General features: G+C 33.9%; 3 long non-coding RNA genes across 3 annotated transcripts; 2 read left to right on the plus strand and 1 right to left on the minus strand.

Moving 5' to 3' along the window:
• Positions 1–16,527: 16,527 nt before the first annotated feature.
• Positions 16,528–20,338, plus strand: LOC126878744 (uncharacterized). Its single transcript, XR_007695758.1, has 3 exons — positions 16,528–17,900; positions 18,001–18,251; positions 19,020–20,338. It is a non-coding gene; the product is annotated as an uncharacterized LOC126878744 (long non-coding RNA).
• A 1,751-nt stretch (positions 20,339–22,089) lies between these two features.
• Positions 22,090–22,863, minus strand: LOC126878745 (uncharacterized). The gene is made up of 2 exons (XR_007695759.1): positions 22,590–22,863; positions 22,090–22,533 (listed from the first exon to the last, which is right to left on the minus strand). It is a non-coding gene; the product is annotated as an uncharacterized LOC126878745 (long non-coding RNA).
• A 120-nt stretch (positions 22,864–22,983) lies between these two features.
• On the plus strand, positions 22,984–25,881 carry LOC126878747 (uncharacterized). The gene is made up of 2 exons (XR_007695761.1): positions 22,984–23,313; positions 25,589–25,881. It is a non-coding gene; the product is annotated as an uncharacterized LOC126878747 (long non-coding RNA).
• The last annotated feature ends 787 nt before the right edge of the window (positions 25,882–26,668 follow it).

Here is a 26,668-nt window from a genome sequence, read left to right on the forward strand (position 1 = left end):
CATTACTATAGAGAGCGATATGATATAATATACATATATTACAGTATAGCTACCAGTGCATGACAAGCTTAAGGATGTAACCTATAGCCTAGGCTATATTATAAAAAAATCACTCAGATGAGACAACAGGTTTAGAAAATTCGAGACATCAAAAATGCCCTATTTTTAAGGTGGTGCGTTAATTTCTTGTAGAAGTGTATTGTAATTTAATGTAAATAATGTAATATCCAATAATTGTAATTTAATATAAGATGTAATATAAGTTCCTTAAAAATATATTTTTTATTTCCCACCATACATTCTCCACAGGTCTAAATATCGATGCTAGACGTCCACCGGAGGTCCTCTCAGGACGTTAGATGGACGTTCGGCAGCAAGACATTGGACCAAACTGGGACATCCTATGAAGGTCCAATTGACATTCACTGAACGTCCCCTCGGACGTTAGGTGGACGTTTGGCAACGTGGCATTTGGACCAAAATAGGACGTCCTGTTAAGGTCCAATTTACGTCCCCTAGGACGTCCGATTAAGGTCCAATGTACGTCCCTTCGGACCTTAAGTGGACGTCCAACAGACATTCGGTAGCGCGACATTTGGACCAAAATAGGACGTTCCTTGGACGAAAACGGACCTCCCTAAAGTCTGTGAAGGACATCCTTGTGCTATTAGGGATGTAGGTATATAGTATATTTATTCTATTATATTCTACTCTATTTCAAACCTATTCTATATAAGTATCTACACATTACACCTATTATCATCATCATCATTCTCTTTGCCTTATCCCTATGCAGTGTCGGCTTCCCTAATTGCATTTCTCCACACAATTCTATCTTGAGTCATATCAATGTTAATCCCCTTTACCAACATGTCCTGCCTTATCGTCTTCTTTGGTCTTCCTCTCCTACTCCTTCCAGGAATCTGCACTTCAGCTATTCTTCGTATTGGGTGATTAACGTCTCGATTTTGAACATGACCAAACCATCTTAACCTATGCTCTCTCATTTTGGCATCAATTGGTGCCACACCTAGACTTCCCCTAATATACTCATATCTAATTTTATCCTTCTTTGTCACTCCACTCATCCATCTAAGCATTCTCATTTCCACCACATGCATTCGTTGTTCCGCTTTCTTTTTCACTGCCCAACATTCAGTTCCGCGCATCATAGCCGGTCTTGTGGCTGTTTTATAGAATTTTCCCTTCAGCTTCATTGGAATTTTTCTGTCACAACACACCACTCGCTTCTTTCCACTTCATCCATCCAGCCCTAATTCTGCTGCATGCATCTCCATCTATTTCTCCATTACTCTGTAATACCGATCCTAGGTACTTAAAACTATTGCTTTTCACAATCATTTCACCTATTATATTATATTTTACTTTATTCTATACTATATATCTATTCTAATCTATCTATATATTTCATTTAATCTGTTACATCCCACATAACAATGATGTTCGCATCATGTTCTAAGCATATCCTACCAACATTCGTCGAAGTATATCCTTTTTAGTATATGCGTAGTACAAGCATAGCATGTACCATAAAAAAACATTCTAAATTTCATGTTCTTTGCATGTGCTTCGAAGAATATTCTTGCACCGAATATACTGAGCACATTCGTGTACGTAGTATATCGGAATGTTCGTAAAAGTTTATTCTTAGAATATACCTTAATCGAATATTCTTAGTATATGCGTTAGTATATGCAAAAGTATATGCTTAACACATACTTGTATATACTTTTAAAATATCTTAAAAATAATATACTGTATGTACCTATAGGAAGAAGAATAATGTTAGCCTATAGATTATCAACTTCGCGTTAAGAATAATTAATAAAATTTAGGTATTTTGGTAGGTACTACTGAACTATCTAATTCATCATTTTTTTAAACCGTTTTAATTGTATGGTAAAAAAGTTTAAAACTTAATTCTATTGAAGAAAAATGAGAAATTCTCGTTTCGTTTTCAATTGAAATGAATACACCATTTTGATTTGAGTTTATACCATAAAAATATTTTTACCTATAATTTTCGGGAATCCGGAAACGGCCATTCATTGTCATTCTGACCCTTGCATTGCATATTTTATACCTGCACAAGGGAAGGGGCTAGGTAACAAAAAGGAAAAATATGAAAATAGTTTCCAGTACAGTTAAGGCTAAGGCATTTATGTCTACGCTGTGAGGACGAAGCGACTGTATTTCTAGCTACAAGGACTAAAACATTTTAAGAACATAAAAGCAGCTTGAAAATAATAAATTCATATTGGTACTTCAATATTTCCTAAATACCTAGTAAGTAAAAGTATGTATAATGTATATAGATACCTATAAATTTTAGTAATTTACATACATATTATATTATATATTTGGCTATTATATAATTATATAAGCAGCATTTTTATTTTGATGTGCACATAATAACTAAATATATTACTTATATTTTATATATAGGCTACTTACCCATATAATATTTATTATACATAGGTACCTATATAACTAACTAAAGTTTATATATTTTATACTTACTTTTTACGTAATATTGTAGAATGTAATAATACATTCTCATATGCAATTAGAATATGTAAATATAATATATTAGTAGAACCTAGGATGAGATTGGGTGATGTTGAAAACATACTTCTGAGAAATATAGCACATCCTTGGAATATTCTTCCCATATACTAAAAATATGTGCGATAGTACATTCTAAGTATATACATAGAAGGTATATAGCACTTCCTTGGAATATTCTTCCCATATACTAAAAATATGTGCCCTAGTACATTCTAAGTATGTAACTAGAAGGTATATAGCATTTCCTTGGAATATTCTTCCCATATACTAAAAATGTGTGCGATAGTACATTCATTCTAAGTATATAAATAGAAGGTTTATAGCACCTCCTTAGAATCTTCTAAAAAGTATGTTCTTGGTATATACTGAAAAGAAGTGCGGTAGTACATTCTAGGTATATACATAGAACGTTTAAGTACTGTAATGTAGTATATACTCAGTATATGCTCTGCACATTCGCAATGGTAATTACGCATATTCTAAGTATATACTTTTTCTGAAAAGTATGTTCTATGAATCTACTAAGAACATGAAATTGTTATGTGGGATTCTACTCTATTCTGTTTTAAATCAAATACTTTATTAGTAAGTATCTACATATATATTACATCTATTCTATTATATTCTACTCTATTCTATTTCAGTTTATTTTATACTATATATCTATTCTAATCTATCTCTCTATTTTATTTATTTTATTAATCTGTTCTATTCTATTCTGTTTCAAATCAAACACTTTACTCAAACAAAGAAACAAACGACATTCAAAAGCTTCTAATAAAAAAATCATTGCATTGGTACTACTGAAAATATTGACATTTTTACAACATTTATTCCAAGTTCCTTCAATTTTTTTGAGGACAAGAAAATTTTGCTTTCAAGAAATTCACGAATTTATTGGCGTCAAGTTAATAACGAACAAACTTGGATGTCAAATTGTGCTTTGAGAACACGTCAAATTTGGCCTTGAATAACTTGGTCAATTTATTGTTCAATTTATTGTTGATGTAAAGTGCACTTAAGATGTTTAATTTTTACAAATGGTAATGTGTTGGGTGTTACGTACCCGTGATTGTAATCAATGCTCATAGTATATTTCCCACCATATTTCCATATAGGACTGGTTAAGAACCTGAAGAGCAGTAAGTACTATGTAGTGTGTAAATCCTTGATTTTGTGTAAGGACATTTATAAAATTAAAAGCAATATGATTGATATGACTAACAAGGATTGTGTCTTAAGAAAAAATGTGCAGATTATTGTTAAAATAAAATAAATAAAATTAAAATGGATTACACAAATCACGTGTATAAACAATTCACAGACGTCAAACCTTTGCTTTGTTTGGAAACTTTTTGGACCTTTTGACGTCGCACTATCACGGTTCATTATTTGATAGTGACAACCAGAGATATGTCAACAATAGATCTGGCTAGGGATATGCTACTCAATGCATCGGCCTCCTATACTGTGGCATCGAGGGGTAACCAAAGATATTATACACATAGATTTGGTCAACTCCGAAAAATAGCGTAACGCGGAGCAGTTCGGGTCGGTGGTCTATCTATCTCTATCTACTGGCGCTTAGCTTTCTCTCTCTAGCATATGATGGCTGCCGCCTCTGTGTAAAGGCCGCGTCTCACCATCAAATAATTTGAGCAAACTCCGGAAGTACGTCAAAGTGACATCACAATTGCAGTTTTTTTGAAATTCTAAAAATCTGTGCTCTCACTATCAGTCTAGTTTGATAAAATTTTGTGTATTGAGTTGTCTAACTTGTTTGTACTTTATTTAAAATTAAAATTTTTCATTATTATCCACAATGACCACTCAGGATGTGACGTCACTAATTGTCACTTTCAGTTTGCTCAAACCAGTTTGATCAAATTATTTGATGGTGGGACGCGGCCTTAACTGTCGTTCCATTACTCCCACCTCTTGGTAGATACGCTCACACTCGCACGACAGACAAAGATAGCTAGACCACCGTACTTGATATTGACGTTACACCCCGATGCATTATTTAGCATATCCCTAGCCAGATCTATTCTTGACATATCTCTGGGTGTAACGCCAATATTAACCCGGAAGTAGTCGCGCTCACTTCTGTAACGTGAATAGTCGCGTGTTAGATTCTATCTCAAAATTGGAATTTAAATACGGATTTACAACAAATTTTTATTTTATATTATTTCTAACAATTATTAAAGCTAATTGGCTGTCCCCATAGCCATAAATTCCACAAAAAGAAGAAGAAGAAGAAATAAATAAATAAAAAAATCCTACGTATTACTACACCCTTCCTCGAGGAACTTACGAAATTTTTTCAAAATTTCAAAATTTTTCATCAAGTTATCGCGAAAAAGGATAAAATGTGAGATTCTATCTAACGGCGTGACTACTCGCGGGTTAAGTACAGTGGTCTAGCTATCTTTGTCTGTCGTGCCAGTGTGAGCGTATCTACCAAGAGGTGGGAGTAATGGAACGACAGTGACACACAAGGTAGATTATTGCATACTATCTATGAACCTTGAGTGACACAGAGGCGGCAGCCATCATATGCTAGAGAGAGAAAGCTAAGCGCCGGTAAAGAGAGATAGATAGACCACCGACCCGAACTGCTCCGCGTTACGCTATTTTTCGGACCTGGCCTAATCTATTGTGTTATTATACCTATGGTGAGAACACGACTTCTAAAAATATTTCAAAATCAAAATTAGCGAAATCAATCCAGTCTTTCTTATAGTTATAAAATAAAAAAAGTACGAGTCAGAAAACGTTGGAGGTTGTCAAATAAAATTAGAGGATGCCAGAAAAAATTGAGTACAGCGACTGTACATGGCAATTGATTGTATCCCCCGTCGCATGGCGAAGGAAAAAATCACCAGTTTTATATAATATTATCATTCCTTAAAAAAGAAATTCCTTTTTAAAAAATGAAAGTATAATTATTATAATATAATATAATTATATAATATAATATAATATAATATAATCTAATATAATATAATATAATATAATATAATATAATATAATATAATATAATATAATATAATATAATATAATATAATATAATATAATATAATATAATATAATAATTATACTAATATTATTAGGTAGGTATAAAAAACTTTAAGAGAAAAAGTAACTTTTAGACCTGACAACAATGCATATAATAAGACATATGTTTTAAGATTCTCAGTTGCCAATAGTGTGATCTGACTTAATCTCCTTGGAATAAAATAGTCCTAATATCAACAACAAAGAAATCTATTACAATTCTTATTATCACGAATAATCTTTACATTCTCTAGATAGCAACAAATTTAACTATAACCGCTTCGTTTGATTATAATGTAAAAATCAATTCTGAGTTTTCTGGATCAGAACTTATAATTTATTACTTATTCAAAATCGCGCACCACTGTAAGAAAACGGTTCGTTCGAAGAGTAAAAAGCTTGCAACAATTTTGATACTCGATTCTAGATCCTGACCCGAATATTAGCGGCGTGTAATTTGTGTTGATAAACTTGAATCGCGAAATGGCCTGTTTATTATCGGTGGCAATTATGTAGTTCACTTTTTCAGCAATAAAACGACACTAGCATTTGTTTCAAGCTCTATTTTATTCTTCCAAGAAATAAAGTCATCATGGTTGGAAAACTCTATTGTATCCTATTGCATAGGAATGCTATGAGAAGTTTCATAATGTTTAATAAAGTCCTTTTTAAAAGTTGCATGATAATTACACACAGAACATTTATGATGAAATGTTTTAGTTTCTGCATAAACTGATACATTTGTGTGCACTTTTTTGACATGAAAGTTTAAACTTGACATATCTAAATTGTTTATCACAATGTGTGCACTTATAGACGTTGCCTTTAAGCACTTTTAAAGGGGCAATTGCATCCAATTTGTCGGGATGCGAACTTTTTACATGTCTTTTTAAATCATGTTTATGTTTATACACTTTTTCGCATTTCACGCACTTATTAATTCTTTCCACACCTAACATTTTCGATGTCAAGAAAATGAAATACATACTCAAAAGCAAACACAAACACACAACTGTAAACAGTAGAAATGATTGAATCGGAAAATTGATCTAACAGCTTCACTGTTCAATTGGTAGGGTAAAACGCCAGTTATTGGACACGAGACAGTTATTGGACATTACAGTGTTAACTTACGATTATAAGATTTCTGCAAGTGCTAACAAGAGTATATTTCACTAGGTGGCACTACTCGCTTCTATATTACGTACATTCTTATGTCTATGTTCTGCCTTTAACGGGTTCTGTGATTTTGGCGGTAAATATTTTTAGGTTATGTGAGTGAAGTGACATTTAAGCATTGTGTTAAGCATCTGCTCTGACTTTTTTTTCAAAACTACGTGTTATTTTTAAGGTAAGATTGTATTTTTATTTAAAAGCGTGTAGTTAGGACACTTATAGTCCCTAAGGTAGATCGCGTACAGTAATAGGGATTTTAATTTGGATTTAATTACGCCTGTCCAATAACTAAACTAGAAAACTTGCTGAATTCTATTATGGGACACCTGTCCAATCACTAGATAACTATACTTACCACATATTTCTACAACTTTCAACGTGTTTATGTATAATTAACTGGAGATAGCAGTAAAATTAATTTAGTAATCGATTTGACAGTTATTGGACAGCTGTCCAATAACTAAATTTGACCGTCCAATCACTAAATTGATTTTTTAGGATTGTAGTAAAATGCCTAAACTTAGAAAATACGATAAGAATAAACTTATAGAAGCTGTTAAGGATGTCCAAAATGGCACTGAATCGTATAGAACAGCTGAAAAAAAATATGGAATTCCGAAGTCCACTATAGAATTTAAATTAAAACATCCGGAACATAAAGATACACTTGGACCGTCTCCTATTTTAACTTGCGAGGAGGAGAATACTCTGGTTAGGTACGTTCATTAAATTTATCTTAATCCATAGCATTATTTGATTTTACATTCAATATTCCAAATGGATACAAGAAACCGCTTCAAAAGGTTTCCCCAAAAAGGCTAACGATTTAAAAAGCAGCGTGCAAAAATTTTTAACCGAAAATCCTCGCCCCAATAACTTTAAAGATAATCGACCTGGAGATGGATGGTTAAAAGTCAGTCGCCAAAAAAATGTATTTTAATCGGTATTTATCGTTTGATTTTTTTATGGATTTTTGAAGCGACATCCAGAGGTTTCTAAAAGGACAAGTGAAGGTGTAACGGCAGCTAGCGCTTGTGTATCTGAACGAGACATCAAAAACTGGTTTAAAAATATTGAAACCTATGTCAAAGAAAAACATCTAGAAGAAGTTCTAACTGATCCATCAAGAATTTTTAATGGAGATGAGTCAGGATTTCAAATATGTCCATCTACTGGAAAAGTATTTGGTATGAAAGGTTCAAAAAATGTTTATAATGTTGAAAAAAGCTGTTCAAAAGAAAACGTCACTGTAAAAAAAAAATCAAAAATGAATAACCATTTTCAATTTCGTTGCAAAACGAAAATACAGCCGAACCATATTCCAGTCCAATCAGAGAGTGCTGCAAGCACCTCTACCGGTTTCGAAACTTATTAGTCTCTCATCAGGAGGCACATATGCTGCTCTCCCTGATCCAACCAAAACAAACCCCAGCGTGCAGTCCCGAATTGCAACGAACGAAATGGCATAGATGCCCTAGCGGCAACTGCTAGCAAAAGACTAAGTTTTCACTCTAATGGCATATAACATATCCCACCAGAATGAAAACAATGGGAACCTTCTCTGGTTACACCTCCGAGGCTTCTACAATTTGCAAGCCATACGGATGCTGAGACTAAGGAAGATGAGGGAATTCTACAATTTACAATTCACGTCACATCTGCTCAGCGCGGTAAAGTTCCAACGAGACTGGTTCCCTTCATACTCCACACAGAGTAAATGTAAATCAAAAATGAATAACCATTTTCAATTTCGTTGCAAAACGAAAATACAGCCGAACCATATTCCAGTCCAATCAGAGAGTGCTGCAAGCACCTCTACCGGTTTCGAAACTTATTAGTCTCTCATCAGGAGGCACATATGCTGCTCTCCCTGATCCAACAAAAACAAACCCCAGCGTGCAGTCCCGAATTGCAACGAACGAAATGGCATAGATGCCCTAGCGGCAACTGCTAGCAAAAGACTAAGTTTTCACTCTAATGGCATATAACATATCCCACCAGAATGAAAACAATGGGAACCTTCTCTGGTTACACCTCCGAGGCTTCTACAATTTGCAACCCATACGGATGCTGAGACTAAGGAAGATGAGGGAATTCTACAATTTACAATTCACGTCACATCTGCTCAGCGCGGTAAAGTTCCAACGAGACTGGTTCCCTTCATACTCCACACAGAGTAAATGTAAATCAAAAATGAATAACCATTTTCAATTTCGTTGCAAAACGAAAATACAGCCGAACCATATTCCAGTCCAATCAGAGAGTGCTGCAAGCACCTCTACCGGTTTCGAAACTTATTAGTCTCTCATCAGGAGGCACATATGCTGCTCTCCCTGATCCAACCAAAACAAACCCCAGCGTGCAGTCCCGAATTGCAACGAACGAAATGGCATAGATGCCCTAGCGGCAACTGCTAGCAAAAGACTAAGTTTTCACTCTAATGGCATATAACATATCCCACGAAATTGAAAATGGTTATTCATTTTTGATTTACATTTACTCTGTGTGGAGTATGAAGGGAACCAGTCTCGTTGGAACTTTACCGCGCTGAGCAGATGTGACGTGAATTGTAAATTGTAGAATTCCCTCATCTTCCTTAGTCTCAGCATCCGTATGGCTTGCAAATTGTAGAAGCCTCGGAGGTGTAACCAGAGAAGGTTCCCATTGTTTTCATTCTGGTGGGATATGTTATATGCCATTAGAGTGAAAACTTAGTCTTTTGCTAGCAGTTGCCGCTAGGGCATCTATGCCATTTCGTTCGTTGCAATTCGGGACTGCACGCTGGGGTTTGTTTTGGTTGGATCAGGGAGAGCAGCATATGTGCCTCCTGATGAGAGACTAATAAGTTTCGAAACCGGTAGAGGTGCTTGCAGCACTCTCTGATTGGACTGGAATATGGTTCGGCTGTATTTTCGTTTTGCAACGAAATTGAAAATGGTTATTCATTTTTGATTTACATTTACTCTGTGTGGAGTATGAAGGGAACCAGTCTCGTTGGAACTTTACCGCGCTGAGCAGATGTGACGTGAATTGTAAATTGTAGAATTCCCTCATCTTCCTTAGTCTCAGCATCCGTATGGCTTGCAAATTGTAGAAGCCTCGGAGGTGTAACCAGAGAAGGTTCCCATTGTTTTCATTCTGGTGGGATATGTTATATGCCATTAGAGTGAAAACTTAGTCTTTTGCTAGCAGTTGCCGCTAGGGCATCTATGCCATTTCGTTCGTTGCAATTCGGGACTGCACGCTGGGGTTTGTTTTGGTTGGATCAGGGAGAGCAGCATATGTGCCTCCTGATGAGAGACTAATAAGTTTCGAAACCGGTAGAGGTGCTTGCAGCACTCTCTGATTGGACTGGAATATGGTTCGGCTGTATTTTCGTTTTGCAACGAAATTGAAAATGGTTATTCATTTTTGATTTACATTTACTCTGTGTGGAGTATGAAGGGAACCAGTCTCGTTGGAACTTTACCGCGCTGAGCAGATGTGACGTGAATTGTAAATTGTAGAATTCCCTCATCTTCCTTAGTCTCAGCATCCGTATGGCTTGCAAATTGTAGAAGCCTCGGAGGTGTAACCAGAGAAGGTTCCCATTGTTTTCATTCTGGTGGGATATGTTATATGCCATTAGAGTGAAAACTTAGTCTTTTGCTAGCAGTTGCCGCTAGGGCATCTATGCCATTTCGTTCGTTGCAATTCGGGACTGCACGCTGGGGTTTGTTTTGGTTGGATCAGGGAGAGCAGCATATGTGCCTCCTGATGAGAGACTAATAAGTTTCGAAACCGGTAGAGGTGCTTGCAGCACTCTCTGATTGGACTGGAATATGGTTCGGCTGTATTTTCGTTTTGCAACGAAATTGAAAATGGTTATTCATTTTTGATTTACATTTACTCTGTGTGGAGTATGAAGGGAACCAGTCTCGTTGGAACTTTACCGCGCTGAGCAGATGTGACGTGAATTGTAAATTGTAGAATTCCCTCATCTTCCTTAGTCTCAGCATCCGTATGGCTTGCAAATTGTAGAAGCCTCGGAGGTGTAACCAGAGAAGGTTCCCATTGTTTTCATTCTGGTGGGATATGTTATATGCCATTAGAGTGAAAACTTAGTCTTTTGCTAGCAGTTGCCGCTAGGGCATCTATGCCATTTCGTTCGTTGCAATTCGGGACTGCACGCTGGGGTTTGTTTTGGTTGGATCAGGGAGAGCAGCATATGTGCCTCCTGATGAGAGACTAATAAGTTTCGAAACCGGTAGAGGTGCTTGCAGCACTCTCTGATTGGACTGGAATATGGTTCGGCTGTATTTTCGTTTTGCAACGAAATTGAAAATGGTTATTCATTTTTGATTTACATTTACTCTGTGTGGAGTATGAAGGGAACCAGTCTCGTTGGAACTTTACCGCGCTGAGCAGATGTGACGTGAATTGTAAATTGTAGAATTCCCTCATCTTCCTTAGTCTCAGCATCCGTATGGCTTGCAAATTGTAGAAGCCTCGGAGGTGTAACCAGAGAAGGTTCCCATTGTTTTCATTCTGGTGGGATATGTTATATGCCATTAGAGTGAAAACTTAGTCTTTTGCTAGCAGTTGCCGCTAGGGCATCTATGCCATTTCGTTCGTTGCAATTCGGGACTGCACGCTGGGGTTTGTTTTGGTTGGATCAGGGAGAGCAGCATATGTGCCTCCTGATGAGAGACTAATAAGTTTCGAAACCGGTAGAGGTGCTTGCAGCACTCTCTGATTGGACTGGAATATGGTTCGGCTGTATTTTCGTTTTGCAACGAAATTGAAAATGGTTATTCATTTTTGATTTACATTTACTCTGTGTGGAGTATGAAGGGAACCAGTCTCGTTGGAACTTTACCGCGCTGAGCAGATGTGACGTGAATTGTAAATTGTAGAATTCCCTCATCTTCCTTAGTCTCAGCATCCGTATGGCTTGCAAATTGTAGAAGCCTCGGAGGTGTAACCAGAGAAGGTTCCCATTGTTTTCATTCTGGTGGGATATGTTATATGCCATTAGAGTGAAAACTTAGTCTTTTGCTAGCAGTTGCCGCTAGGGCATCTATGCCATTTCGTTCGTTGCAATTCGGGACTGCACGCTGGGGTTTGTTTTGGTTGGATCAGGGAGAGCAGCATATGTGCCTCCTGATGAGAGACTAATAAGTTTCGAAACCGGTAGAGGTGCTTGCAGCACTCTCTGATTGGACTGGAATATGGTTCGGCTGTATTTTCGTTTTGCAACGAAATTGAAAATGGTTATTCATTTTTGATTTACATTTACTCTGTGTGGAGTATGAAGGGAACCAGTCTCGTTGGAACTTTACCGCGCTGAGCAGATGTGACGTGAATTGTAAATTGTAGAATTCCCTCATCTTCCTTAGTCTCAGCATCCGTATGGCTTGCAAATTGTAGAAGCCTCGGAGGTGTAACCAGAGAAGGTTCCCATTGTTTTCATTCTGGTGGGATATGTTATATGCCATTAGAGTGAAAACTTAGTCTTTTGCTAGCAGTTGCCGCTAGGGCATCTATGCCATTTCGTTCGTTGCAATTCGGGACTGCACGCTGGGGTTTGTTTTGGTTGGATCAGGGAGAGCAGCATATGTGCCTCCTGATGAGAGACTAATAAGTTTCGAAACCGGTAGAGGTGCTTGCAGCACTCTCTGATTGGACTGGAATATGGTTCGGCTGTATTTTCGTTTTGCAACGAAATTGAAAATGGTTATTCATTTTTGATTTACATTTACTCTGTGTGGAGTATGAAGGGAACCAGTCTCGTTGGAACTTTACCGCGCTGAGCAGATGTGACGTGAATTGTAAATTGTAGAATTCCCTCATCTTCCTTAGTCTCAGCATCCGTATGGCTTGCAAATTGTAGAAGCCTCGGAGGTGTAACCAGAGAAGGTTCCCATTGTTTTCATTCTGGTGGGATATGTTATATGCCATTAGAGTGAAAACTTAGTCTTTTGCTAGCAGTTGCCGCTAGGGCATCTATGCCATTTCGTTCGTTGCAATTCGGGACTGCACGCTGGGGTTTGTTTTGGTTGGATCAGGGAGAGCAGCATATGTGCCTCCTGATGAGAGACTAATAAGTTTCGAAACCGGTAGAGGTGCTTGCAGCACTCTCTGATTGGACTGGAATATGGTTCGGCTGTATTTTCGTTTTGCAACGAAATTGAAAATGGTTATTCATTTTTGATTTACATTTACTCTGTGTGGAGTATGAAGGGAACCAGTCTCGTTGGAACTTTACCGCGCTGAGCAGATGTGACGTGAATTGTAAATTGTAGAATTCCCTCATCTTCCTTAGTCTCAGCATCCGTATGGCTTGCAAATTGTAGAAGCCTCGGAGGTGTAACCAGAGAAGGTTCCCATTGTTTTCATTCTGGTGGGATATGTTATATGCCATTAGAGTGAAAACTTAGTCTTTTGCTAGCAGTTGCCGCTAGGGCATCTATGCCATTTCGTTCGTTGCAATTCGGGACTGCACGCTGGGGTTTGTTTTGGTTGGATCAGGGAGAGCAGCATATGTGCCTCCTGATGAGAGACTAATAAGTTTCGAAACCGGTAGAGGTGCTTGCAGCACTCTCTGATTGGACTGGAATATGGTTCGGCTGTATTTTCGTTTTGCAACGAAATTGAAAATGGTTATTCATTTTTGATTTACATTTACTCTGTGTGGAGTATGAAGGGAACCAGTCTCGTTGGAACTTTACCGCGCTGAGCAGATGTGACGTGAATTGTAAATTGTAGAATTCCCTCATCTTCCTTAGTCTCAGCATCCGTATGGCTTGCAAATTGTAGAAGCCTCGGAGGTGTAACCAGAGAAGGTTCCCATTGTTTTCATTCTGGTGGGATATGTTATATGCCATTAGAGTGAAAACTTAGTCTTAAAACGTCACTGTGATGTTTACGTTTTCAGCAGACGGTAAAATTTGCGTGCCTATGGTTATTTATCCTTATCAACGTATTCCAGAAAAAGTTGCTAAAGGCATTAATCCTAAATGGGGTGTGGGCAGAAGCGATAATGGTTGGATGACGACAGAGACATTCTATCAGTATATTGCGAATGTTTTTTACCCCCACCTAATTGAAAATAATATTAAGCTTCCAGTTATTCTTTTTGTAGATGGGCACAAGAGTCACTTAAGTTACCAATTAAGTCTATTGTGTAATGAACTGCAAATTGAAGTAATTGCACTTTATCCTAACGCCACAAGGATTTTACAACCATGTGACGTCTCTATTTTCCGTCCACTAAAAGAAGCTTGGCGGCAGTCAGTAAGAGAATGGGAAGAACAGCATCCAGGAGGGGTAGTCAATAAGGTTGTATTTGCTTCTATATTGGAGCAAGCTAAAAAAAAAAGTTGTAAAACTGAAACAGTAGTAAATGGTTTCAAGGTTTGCGAATTGTTTCCATTTAAAGCAGATGCTATTGACTACACAAAATGTTTAGGTAAAGAAGTAGTAAAAAATTTAATCATTTCGGATCATCAAAAGAAACCCAAGATGGACTATAATACTTTCGTAAATATCTTAGGTCCTGAAAAAGTTCATAGCTTAGAGAATTTAAAAGAAAATCCAAAGAATAATCTACCTAGCGACGATAATTTGAATTTGTTGTTCAAAATCTGGAATTTTTTTGAACATGATCCAAAACATTCTGATAACCAAATGGTTCTAAAAAATAGAGACACAAACATTAATATTATTCAAAATATAGCTATCACATCTCCGGTTAAAAATACTGAAATAAAAACATCAGAAAAAAGTGGTATTGAAAATGTAAATATTTCTGAGAGTAATAGTACCAATGATATCCATATTCAACAATATAAAACTAATGTTTATGACTTACCCTCTACAAGTAAAATTATTGTTAAACACGAATTGTTGGGCAATTTTTTAACTTCTCCTACTGTACCGGAAAGAAAAAATAAACGTAACACGGAAAGACTTCCTTTTGCTATTACATTTGCACGATATCAAGAAATGTTACGAAAAAAGGAGGAGTTAAAAGAAGAGCAGGAAAAACAAAAACAAGAAAGGAAACGGAAAAGAGAAGAAAAATTAACCAAAAACCAGTGTAGCAACAAAAAGAATTCAAAAAAAGTCAAATGTTCTATTTGTTCAAATGATATTCAATCGAATAAATTAAAATGCGATGACTGTAGTCTTTATTATCACGAATGTTGTATTCCTGTTAAGCATAGACAGCATATACCTAACGATGGTGATCTATTTATATGTCACAACTGCTTCAATCTGCAGGATAGTGATTCCGATGCTAATAACAGTAACCAAGACAGTGAGGATGAAGATATTGACGAACTTTTCACTCAATACAAAGAAGCACAGAAGCAATTATAAAATTTAATTGTGTCAACAACTGTACATAATAGGTACCGCACAGAAATTTTGGTTTTTCTTGTAATTTTCATTTATTTTTAGGTTTGTATTGTGTTAAAGCAGTTGTCCAATAACTAATTTTGAGTGTCCTGTAACTAAATAAACTGTCCAATAACTATAATTTTTGTAACTATTTTTAATAAATATATATTGACAGAAAAGATTTAACCCTTTCTTTAAATCCTTTTAGCCATATTGTAATAAACTGTTTAGACTACGTTTTGTATAAATTTCAATTCAATCTGCAGAGAACAATGTGAATTACGAATTTTTAAAGTTGAAATTTTCTTAAGTGTCCAATAACTGTATGGTTTACCCTAATTATACAAAGAGTCTACATTCTACCACATCCAATAATATTTTAATATTAAATATCATGTAACCGCAGTAAATATCGGTTTTTATTATCACTAACTAGTCTTTTCAGCGTTTTAAATAACTCAAATTTCGTCGATGTTTATATAGGCAACCCAAATTACACGCCGCTACCCCTCGGGTCAAGATTTAGACAGAATCATTTTACTCGGACCGAAGAGTGACTGTCCTTGAAAATTTTTCAAATAAAGAACAGAGCTCCTGTTAGATATAAAATTTTTAATGGACTGCGCGTGCGTGCTAAGGTTATTGCAACTTTAATAATTATTTTCAGTGCAAAAAAAAGCCTGATCAATGTTCAATATAGGTGATCATTGGTCAGCGCTTTATTTCCTATCGAATACAGTCATTCGTTTTAAAGATTTCGATCAATGAGGTGCCAACATCTTTTTTTTCGTCCTTGAATTTTCAACCCTTAATAAAAAATAAACTACAGGTGATCAAAATCTGAAACCTAGTGATCATTGCTGTACAAACCGTGAGCAAAAGAATGGTATAATTATTTTTACGAAATTCGATCAATGAGGTGCTAACATCTCATAACCTCACCGAACAACGTTGTTGTTCGGTGACACCGTGTTGACAGTTCATTGGTTGCGTTCATCAAACAGAGAGCTTGGAATCGGATTGCAATCGGATTGGAAGCTCTTTTACTAGTGAACGGTGCGCTGAATTAATCGGATTGGAAGCGCTCGCCATTTTATTCAGCCTTAAATTTGTTATTGTGCTGTGATAGCTGAATCCCGCCAACTTTAAAATTAAGTTCAAAGTAAAATGGACAATTTAATTAAAATTGAATATAAATACAATAATTATTGTATGTAATTTATTGTAAGTATTTGTAGTTCTTATTTATATGTATCCTATATATAGTTAATATCTAAATTAAGTTAGAACTATTTGTGTTTTTTTATTTATATAGTTACTAGAAATACCTAACTCATTTATTTTCCAACAATCCAGTTTTTGATTGATTCACAAATCTTATAAAAATTGGTATTGATTGCATACCAACTATTTGTAATTAATATTTACCTACAATAAAATTAAATTTAATATAGGTAGGTAGGTACCTATACAATAATACTCCATATTAGTTATTTTCAATAATATTTCCAATTTTTTATTCTTCTTCACCCACCGTTATATTATTAATTTCTTTATTTAGCATACCTACTCAATATTGCATTTATCCAGAACATTATTGCCTTCTATATTATAAAATTGTGTAAAACACAATGTTCGTTAATCGAATATTTTCTGTATCAAATTTTAATCCTCTAAATTTGCATTTTATTAGTTCAAACCTTTCTACAGCTGACCGAATCTTTAATTTATTATCAAAATTTTCTTGTTCTTGTAGTAAACGTTTATTATTCTGGTAAGATTTCATTAAGTTAAGTATCTAGATATGCCGAATTTTGAATGAGATATATATTCGCTGGTAAAATGGAATCTGCTCGAGTTAAATAGTTAATAGGCCTGGATCCTGCATACCAAAAGAAAGTTTATTAATAGCAAGCTGAAAATTTATTATTAGCTTAACGGTGTCTAGTCGGACAAACTTTGATGTTTTAATTTAAAACAAACACTGGAACGGGAAGTTTTAATTGTTGAACAGGTTACAGGTTTCGAACGTCAGACTACAAAAACGTCTCATGTATTGTGTCGGACAGAACTTCCAATTGATTTGCTACTCTTTCATTAGCATGCAAAATCAGACTGCTATTTATCACCAATATAATTCCTATCCTCTGACATGTTCTACGTGTCGGAATTATTAAAATGCCCAACATAGAGAGAGAGACATACTTTATTGATACAATGTACTAAAAGGCCATCGACCAAAGTCTTTCAGCCAACCCAGGCAACCAAGTGACGTCAACAACGTCGAGGAAACGTCAGTATTTGGTGGAATATATACACGTAGTTGAACATTACGTCATATCGACGTCTTTTGTAGGTGATTTTAAATACGTAAGATTAATGACGTTAAAATACGTTTAAAAGACGTTTTCATTTCAGCCAGCCTAAGTCTGACGTCATGAAATTGGGAGGAGCTTGGAGCTTAAAAGTTACAAAACTAGGGTTATGTTTGTATCATCGTTGTCGTTTCATTTCATTGTTTGTTTGTCCTAGTATTTTGCCTTTTTTGGATTCATTTGGATTTTGTTGGCTGTTTTGTGTGTATTTTTTAAAACTTCTGTTTGTCATTTGTAAATTTTATAAATTTACCACAATGCAAAGTGATTATTTAAGGAAATTATTAATGGAAACTCCGCAGATGTTTTAGAAAGGTAGGCGAAACAATTTTTTATTTACTATTCATTTTTCCCTGATATTTATCAATAATGATGAATTTTGCAAGCAATAACATTATTTCTTTTCTTGTTTTAGATATTCATTGAAACTGAAAATAATTGGAGATTTAGATCCATATACAATTCAGTCATCAGAATTGGATTTTACAGTGCATTCCTTCAATTACTGTTATAATGCTATTATAGATAGACTGCTAGAGTCTCACAGTTACTGCTTTAAGCAGCAGATGAAAGCATACAAAAGCCTTCAGGCACATAAAAGCCTTCACAACTGGATTTGTTTTGAAACATTGATGTTTTGATGATTTCTATATTATTGTTGGAAAGGTAAGTCTTTATTTTATTTATTCACCATTAAGAAATATATGGATAACAGTATTAGTGTCTTTCGGATAAATGGGTTTTAAATATTAGATTTTATTTACGTTTATATATCTGTATGAAACCAGACATATTGTCCTAATTTGTAAACTGTGTTTTTCTCCATATTTCTCTGAAAATGAGTTATTACTGCCATTTATTTGAAAAAATCCCTACTCGTTTAAAAAAGGATGCACATGCATATTTTTACCAGAAGAGTAAATAGTGACATCTTCGTATACACTGTATCTCCCTTGCAGCAAATTTAGTACGAAAAATATGTATCTCCCCAGTTTGTCATACCACACGATTGACCTCACTGTTTAGAAAGTGATATTTTCAAGAAAGAGTTGGTGGTAAATAATATTAATACACTCATTAAACAATATAGGTACAAATGTTAGTACCTATCTATAAAATATTCCATTTTAGCATTCTATCTTTTAAAATGGGAGATACATAGTATTCGCATTAGTCATATTTAGAGAAATAATTTTTTGTGCCTCTGTAAAATTTGGATAAATGGAGTTACACAGTTTACAGATTAGGTCGACGACATGTAATTGCTATGATAGAAAAGAGAATAATAAACAGTCATGATCGTTTGTTCTAAAATTATATTATATGAATGTCTGATTTTAAAATATTCTCAATCATTGTAAAGAACGCAAATACTCGAATGAAAATAAATTTTTGTACTTGAAGCATTCCCACAAAGATAAAATATTTTTTTAGGTGAAAAATTCCCAAAAAGCTAATGCTAAACCGCTAGATGCTTCGGTGAATAGCCAGTTCCAATGGCATAGCAAATGCACATTGTATGTGTATGGCCAGTAATAGTGAAATTTGCAGCCATATTGCAGCAATCTTATTTGCAGCTGAGTATGCCCACAGCAAGACAGAAGAAGAAGAACCCAATGCATGTACAGATGTTACAGCTATGTACATTCTCTGGTGAAAAACTAATGAGTTTTCAAGCTGTTCGGTCAGAGTGCTTGTTGCACTCTCTAAACGAACTGATATATAAGACGGCTTTGGCTTCATGTTGCAGTGATATGAAAATGGTTAGTCATTTTTAATTATAATGTACTTCTTCATCATGAGTATTTATGTATAGGGCTTTTCATTCACAGTCATTTGTTTCGAGCTTCTGTCATGTGTCACATAATATTAATATTATATCTACGTCATACGTTATTGGTATATATCAATGATACACACCAAAGACATATGGCATAGATATATTAATATTATGTGACACATGACAGATGCTCGAAACAAATGACAGTCGATAAAAAGCCCTATTAGTCTTTTAAGTGTGTATTATCAGATATCACATGTAAATTGTTTTTATCATGTTAATTTGGTCATTACAGTCCCTTAATCAAAAAATATATTTTTCAGGTGTCTGTGGATCTTTTTGTATGCAAAAATTTGTAATAATTATTTGAAATCATTTTGAGGATTATTAGAGTATGGAAATATATGTGAGAACACATACTATTATAGTTTTGTCCTATTTTTTATCATTCAATAGTCTTCTTAAAATTTATAAATATAAAGCAGATAGTTTTCATTGAAATTCAATATATTGGGTCTTATTTGTATGTATTCATTTTTGACTAAAGGTACGATTCCGATAACGACTGCAGACAGCAACTGCAAACATCAGTTGCAGTTCTCGGCGTTATGGATGTTACTACTTTGCACTATTTATCTGTATGAGACTTATTCCGACATCTGACTGCAACTGCTGTCTGGCAGAACGTCAGTTGCTAATAATTATGCAAATTATTAGTGCAAAATAATGACGTCTGTCATGGTGACAACTGTAACTGCCATCTGCAGTTGTTGTCGGAATCATACCTTTAAAGTGTGTGGTATAATTATAATAATATATATATATATATATATATATATATATATATATATATATATATATATATATATATATATATATATATATATTATATAACTTAAATGGTTTAAACCTAAGTTTGTTATTACATTGTGACTTAAATGTTTAATTTGTTAATAAATGATTTATTAGTTTATATGTTGTTTCACTTTTGACACAGTAAATACTTATAATATAAAAAGTGAAAATTCTATGTATGTTATATATGTTGCATTGAGGATATTATAATTCTATGCATTTTAACAAACCTTCCATTTGGTTTTACTTAAATGGAAAAATTGCAATACTAACAATGCCCATACGAATAATTGAATGGGCCTGCCGAATAACGTTGTAAGCGCCACATGGTTTGTTTTTGAGAAGTCAAAGAAAGAGTTTTAATATTGTGATGATGGTGAGTTTATACATTTTAAGGGTTAGTAATACAGTTTTTAAATACAAAATACAAACTGTATTACTCACCTTTAAAATGTATAAACTCACCATTATCACAATATAAAACTTTTTCTTTGACTTCTCAAAAACAAACCATGTGGTGGACCCATTCAATTATTGTGTATTTCTAAAACCATAAAATGAAAATTAAATCTAAAAAACGACGCAAAATCGACGTAAAAACTACGTTTTTCATATCACGTATTTAAAACGTGATAAAAATGACGTGATTTATGGTGGGACATATTCACGTGATCTTCGACGTCGAAAAAACGTGATAAACTGACGTCGTTTGGTGATAATAATGACGTTTTTTCAACGTTTTTTAAACGTTATTTGGTTGCCTGGGAACTGCCCAACATATTTTTCGGACAAAAATTTTTTCATATATTATAATATACAAAGTTTGCTATTGAATAAACTTAAAAACAACCTGCTAGTTTTCACAATCATAAACTTGTCAGGATGGCACGTTCCACAATTAAGGCTTCCCCTGTTCCAGTGTTTCTATACATCAAAGTGTGTCCAACTAGACACTGTTAAGCTATTAACAAATTTGAGCTTGCTATTAATCAACTTTTTTTTGGTATGCGGGATCCAGGCCTAGGTACGAAATTTTTAAAAGTAGACGTTTTAAAAAAAATTTAATTATACAGTTTAAACAGCTTTTTCAAAACTATTTACAATCATATTATTTGTTGTCATTTCATGGAATTAGGCATACTCCAAATTTAATATAAGTACTATGAAAAAAGAACTAGAGGGAGATATAATCTATTTTTTAATAAGATTCTTTGATCACAACCAACTAACTCTTGAGATAAACTGGGAATGCAGTAGACATCCCTTTATGATGCTCATACAGAAGCACATTTCCAAGCAATCTTACATTACAAAGTTGTTGCTGGCATCCTATAAAGGGAAAAAATAATTATTTTGCATGGTTACGTTATCTTGAAGCTGTATTCGATAAAAAATTCTGAAACGAGAAAGCTCACTTTAATACTTATCCGGGCAAGACATTTTACTTCCATATAAAAGACATGGCGTTTCGGGCCTATTGAGCCCCACTTGCCCGGATAAGGGTTAAAACAGTAAAAGAAAACGCAGCAGCATAAGGTACTGTTAGTTGGGAGCACTCTGAAGACCACCATGTGTTCGTTGTTCTCTGATAATACCATCAATACAGATAGAATTATTTCTACGAGTATGGCTATGTCAAACGAAATAAGGATTGAGAGACCTTTTAGACGCTCTCAGTGAAACAAATGCAATTTTAGAGCCACAACCAAATACTAGGAACGCTAAGGAAGAAATTCCTCTTATTAAAAAAAGAATGGAGGGACAATCCTTGTTAACAAATTCTGCTTAACAATGGAGGAGGAAGATATATGAAAGGTTGTGTTACAATACATTTAGTTTTTATCTAAGCATGAAAATAAATATTATAACCACATTTGTACTACATTTATTTTCAAACAAACCAGTTTTTTATTGATTCACAAAAAATTTTTATTGATTACGATTTACAATTAACCCATTCGCAGATACGACTATATATGCATGTACTTACAAAGGGAAATTACTGTCTGCATATGAAAATGTGTCCACAAATGTGTTAATACAATATTTACAATAAAATTATATTATAGAATATTTACAATAAAATTAAACTCAATATACACATTGATATTCAAGATTAGTTATTTCCAATTTTTTGTAATTCTATATTATTTGGGTGAAAATCTTATGTCCAGAGCTCTTTGGCAAACCAAACGTATCCCCAGCAACAAATTATCTGGTTTACTTAGCATCCACATCATAAACATTAATTTTTTCCAATAGAATTATTCTGTTTTCAAATTGGTGGATATGACCAATACAATTAAATAGTTCCTGGAAATATAACAATATAATATACATGATGTTATTAATTTGTTATACAATTTTACCTGGAAAGTAGTTCTGGACATACGAAAATGTTCTCTAAATTGGATATTGAATTATGGTTTATAATATATTTAATTTCATCTCATCCTTCTGGAATAATTTGAGGTAGGTACATCTGCTAAATGTATAACGGCATTTGCTAATTTCGTCCCCAAACAAAAGTTCTTCAAGAATATTATCCATTTTAGTTTAGACAGTTTCAGTTTTATTTAAAATAAAAACAAAACTGTCTAGGTTTAGGTTATACATTATATAAACAAAGAATAAAAACATAAACAAATGGAACACAGAACACTCTCAATCGAATGTCAAACGTCAGTCGTTCACTAGTAAAAAAACTGTCAGCGTTTCAGCGCAAATTAATCGGATTGCACTCGGATTATTCTGGTGAACGCGACCATTGGTTACAACCCATTCCGCTGTGTTGCCAAATTTTTAAGCAGTATCGAAACGCGGCAGATTTAAAAACATGTCAAAATATGTTGTTTTACTTTACAGGTTCTTAAAGTGAATCAAATCTATTTTTTCTAATTTGATAGTTGCTTGTATAATATAATATATTCCAGTTAGTTATCCAGTAGATAAGCTTTAAAAGTAAGTTTGGATTCCGAACACACCTGATTTTTGTGTTTATTTTTATAATTTCAGCTCCTAACCTAACATAATTAGATTCAAAGATGATTTTATCGTTTTTATTTCCATTTTGGAAGAGGGCATGAAGAAAATGTAAGTAAATCAAAGAATTACAACTTAAAAAATAAGTATACAAAGTCATAAGGTTTAGAAATACATTTCCATATTTTAATCAGAGAACAATATTGTCTTAGAAAGAAAACATTGATTATGCTGAAAAATTTACTGGAGAGCTTGAACAAGAGGAAAAATCCATTTTAAGTTAGTGGAAAACTGTTGATTTGTATGTAAAATAAAAGACAAAGACACGTTTAAATAAAGACAATCTAGCTAATGAAACAGATGCAGTGGTAATTTTGTTTACATAATAATTATGTGTACATATTATATGATTATTAATATTAACTGTTCAATGATGTAAAAATTTGTTAATGTGGGGAAAACTTTTATTTAAATTCAATACTATATTTCTGTAGTGGTATTGCAAAACTTGATGTTGTGGCTGATTTTAGCCAGAATGAGATTATTTGCTTGATATGCTATTAAGTAACATTTCTTCAAGTTGGTAGAGTTTGGTATGTGTATGATGAAGGTAAAACCCCCTTTGTCCCACATATCTTTTGTATAAAAGATATGTCCCCTCCCCTTTTAACTTACAGTAGAACCCCGATTATCCGATTTTCTATTACATACCCAAGTTGCATTTTTGAGGTTTTATCAAAATAGCGTCATCGTAAATCACTTGACAGAAACTCTATATGACGAAAGAGAGACTCATAATGAAATATTAATTTTTTTCTGTTATCTTTTTATGGTAGGTACATATGTATGTGTATGTACATATGTATTATACATAAGAAATACATGTTCGGATTATCCCTGCTTTTCAATACACCTTCGGTCCCGAGGAGGACGGATAATCGGGGTTCTACTGTATTAGGTAGTGCAGAACTTGATATATTACTTGATTTCTTATGTTGATTACTTTTCGTTTTTGAGTTGGCAAAACATGATTCAAAGTTTCCAAATTCTCTCCTGAAAAATTAGGCTAGATGGACATATATCAATCATTGTCAAAACTCTCCAGATTTATAATCCATCCAACTGATATATTGAATAGTAAACTAGGGCTAAAAACCAACTATGTATATCAAAACACAATATTTTTAAAGATTGGATAATGTACATGGTAAATTGAAGAATCCCAATAACAGGAATAAAACCTAATTTTAATATTTGGATGCCTCAGAAGTTAAACGGTGTAAGTCACATTCTCCCTAAAAATGACTTATGGGATATAACACTTATTATTATATATAGAAATATTATTATTTCCTTGTTGTATTTATGAATATGTTACCCATGTTATGATAAATAAAGACAGTTTACAGTCGGAAAAATTAAAGAATACCCATAAACGATCACATCAATCACATATTCAGATTACTAATAATCTATCTCTCTCGTTTGTTATTTATGGGAAAAAACAGCAAATACAAAATATGTGATTAACTGATTGATGTGATTGTTCATGGGCTCTGAGCTTCGCTGGTGGCGCTCCTAGCGGATTACTAATTCAACTTTCACCGGTAATTTTTAAATTTATTATTTAATTGTTATCGCTTAATATTTACAATGCAAAAAATTAAATAAATTGTACTCGATTTTTTTAAGATTTTGCTAATCATTTTGACGTTCTATTGATAAAATATGAATTTCTTACTTCGGATACTTACACAATTATCGTGTTAGATGGCGCTAAGATTACCGTTTATTTTAATTAACGATATTACGGAACATTAAAAAAACATAAATTCAGTATTTAAAACGTAAGTATATTTAAGGTAAAAATATATACCTACCACAGCTTTGACCAACTAATTTTTTTGTATAATTAATGTTTTTACTTTTAATTTTAAATTAATCACTTTGACATTTATGCCAAATTTCCGGTAAACGTTTACAGACTTGCCACTACTGGCGGTCGTGAATTTGTAAATATCCCCTCTACGTACGAGCTCACAGCGTATAGTAGGGCTTTTCATTCACAGTCATTTATTTCGAGCTTCTATCATGTGTCATCAAATATTAATATATCTACAACATACGTTATTGGTATATACAATAACACAAACCAAAGATGTATGATGTAGATATAATAATATTATGTGACACATGACAGAAGCTCGAAACAAATGACAATCGATGAAAAGCCCTATTCTTTCATTCTTCCGACTGTATTTGTCAGCAACTATTGTCAGAAACATCTTCGTATCTCATTTTAAGCACTTATTGACTTACACCGATTGGCTTCTGAGGCATTGATTTGTTAATAGATACCTTTCACTTTTCTAAATAAAAAAATTAGTTACAGATATGACAAACATCTAGCTAGAAGATGGAATCCCGCGTTCTTAAAATAAAAAAAGCTAGTTCCAGAAGTAAGCTACCAATAATAAACTAGAGAATGTATTACAAGAAAGAACAACGCTAATACTCAACATAGCTCAATTGCTTCAGATAGAAAAAGAGGAGGAAAGGGTACAACACAAGCGTGCCAGAGAAAATGAAAGGGCAGAAGAGAGACACAAAATTCATTGATTTATTAAATTTACAAATTAAATTATACAAAGGACAATTAAATAAAAAATTAAAAAATGATACATGTATATTAATGATCCTTCTTTTTCACCATAAAGCTTGTTACTGACCAGGAGGTATACTATATATACTATAATAGATATACATATATTATATCTCATATCGCTCACTCTAGTAATGAGTGAGCCTGCATAAACGGAACCATAATATACATTATAGTTCCGTGTATGCAGCCTCACTCATTACTGTAGTGAGTGATATGAGATATATTATATTATAGCCTCCTTGTATGACAAGCTTAACACAAAAAAAATTTATGAGGTTATCTAACATCTTAACTTCAGTAAATTCAATAATTTAGCTTATTCCTGGTATATGCAAAAAATAATTTTTGAATTAAATTAATTGACACAAAAAGAAGAATGTGAATTTATGTAATTTATTTAAGCCAGAATACATTGTACGGCTGTCAGTAAATAGAAAAAAATGTTTATTTCACAAATAAACATTTCTTTTCGCTTAAATTAAATCACAAACAGCCTCCCACATACCTCTTGGCAGTTTGAACATTTAATTTAAGCGAAAAGCAATGTTTATTTGCCAAATAAACATGTATTTTGAGTTAAATAAATTGCATACATTCTTCTTTTTTCGTCAATTAATTTAATACAAAAATAATTATTTTGGCCACCCTGTATAAATAATGATATTCATGTTTATATTACTGTATAGAGAATTGAACACCCTTTCAAATAAAGTGCCACACGACCCCTATTCCCATTTAAAAAAATCATCGATTCCGTCACCACGCTCAGATGGATGACGTCACTAGTATGAAATATATGGC

This window comes from Diabrotica virgifera, chromosome 10 (assembly GCF_917563875.1).
Source record: "Diabrotica virgifera virgifera chromosome 10, PGI_DIABVI_V3a".
Classification (NCBI taxonomy): domain Eukaryota; kingdom Metazoa; phylum Arthropoda; class Insecta; order Coleoptera; family Chrysomelidae; genus Diabrotica; species Diabrotica virgifera.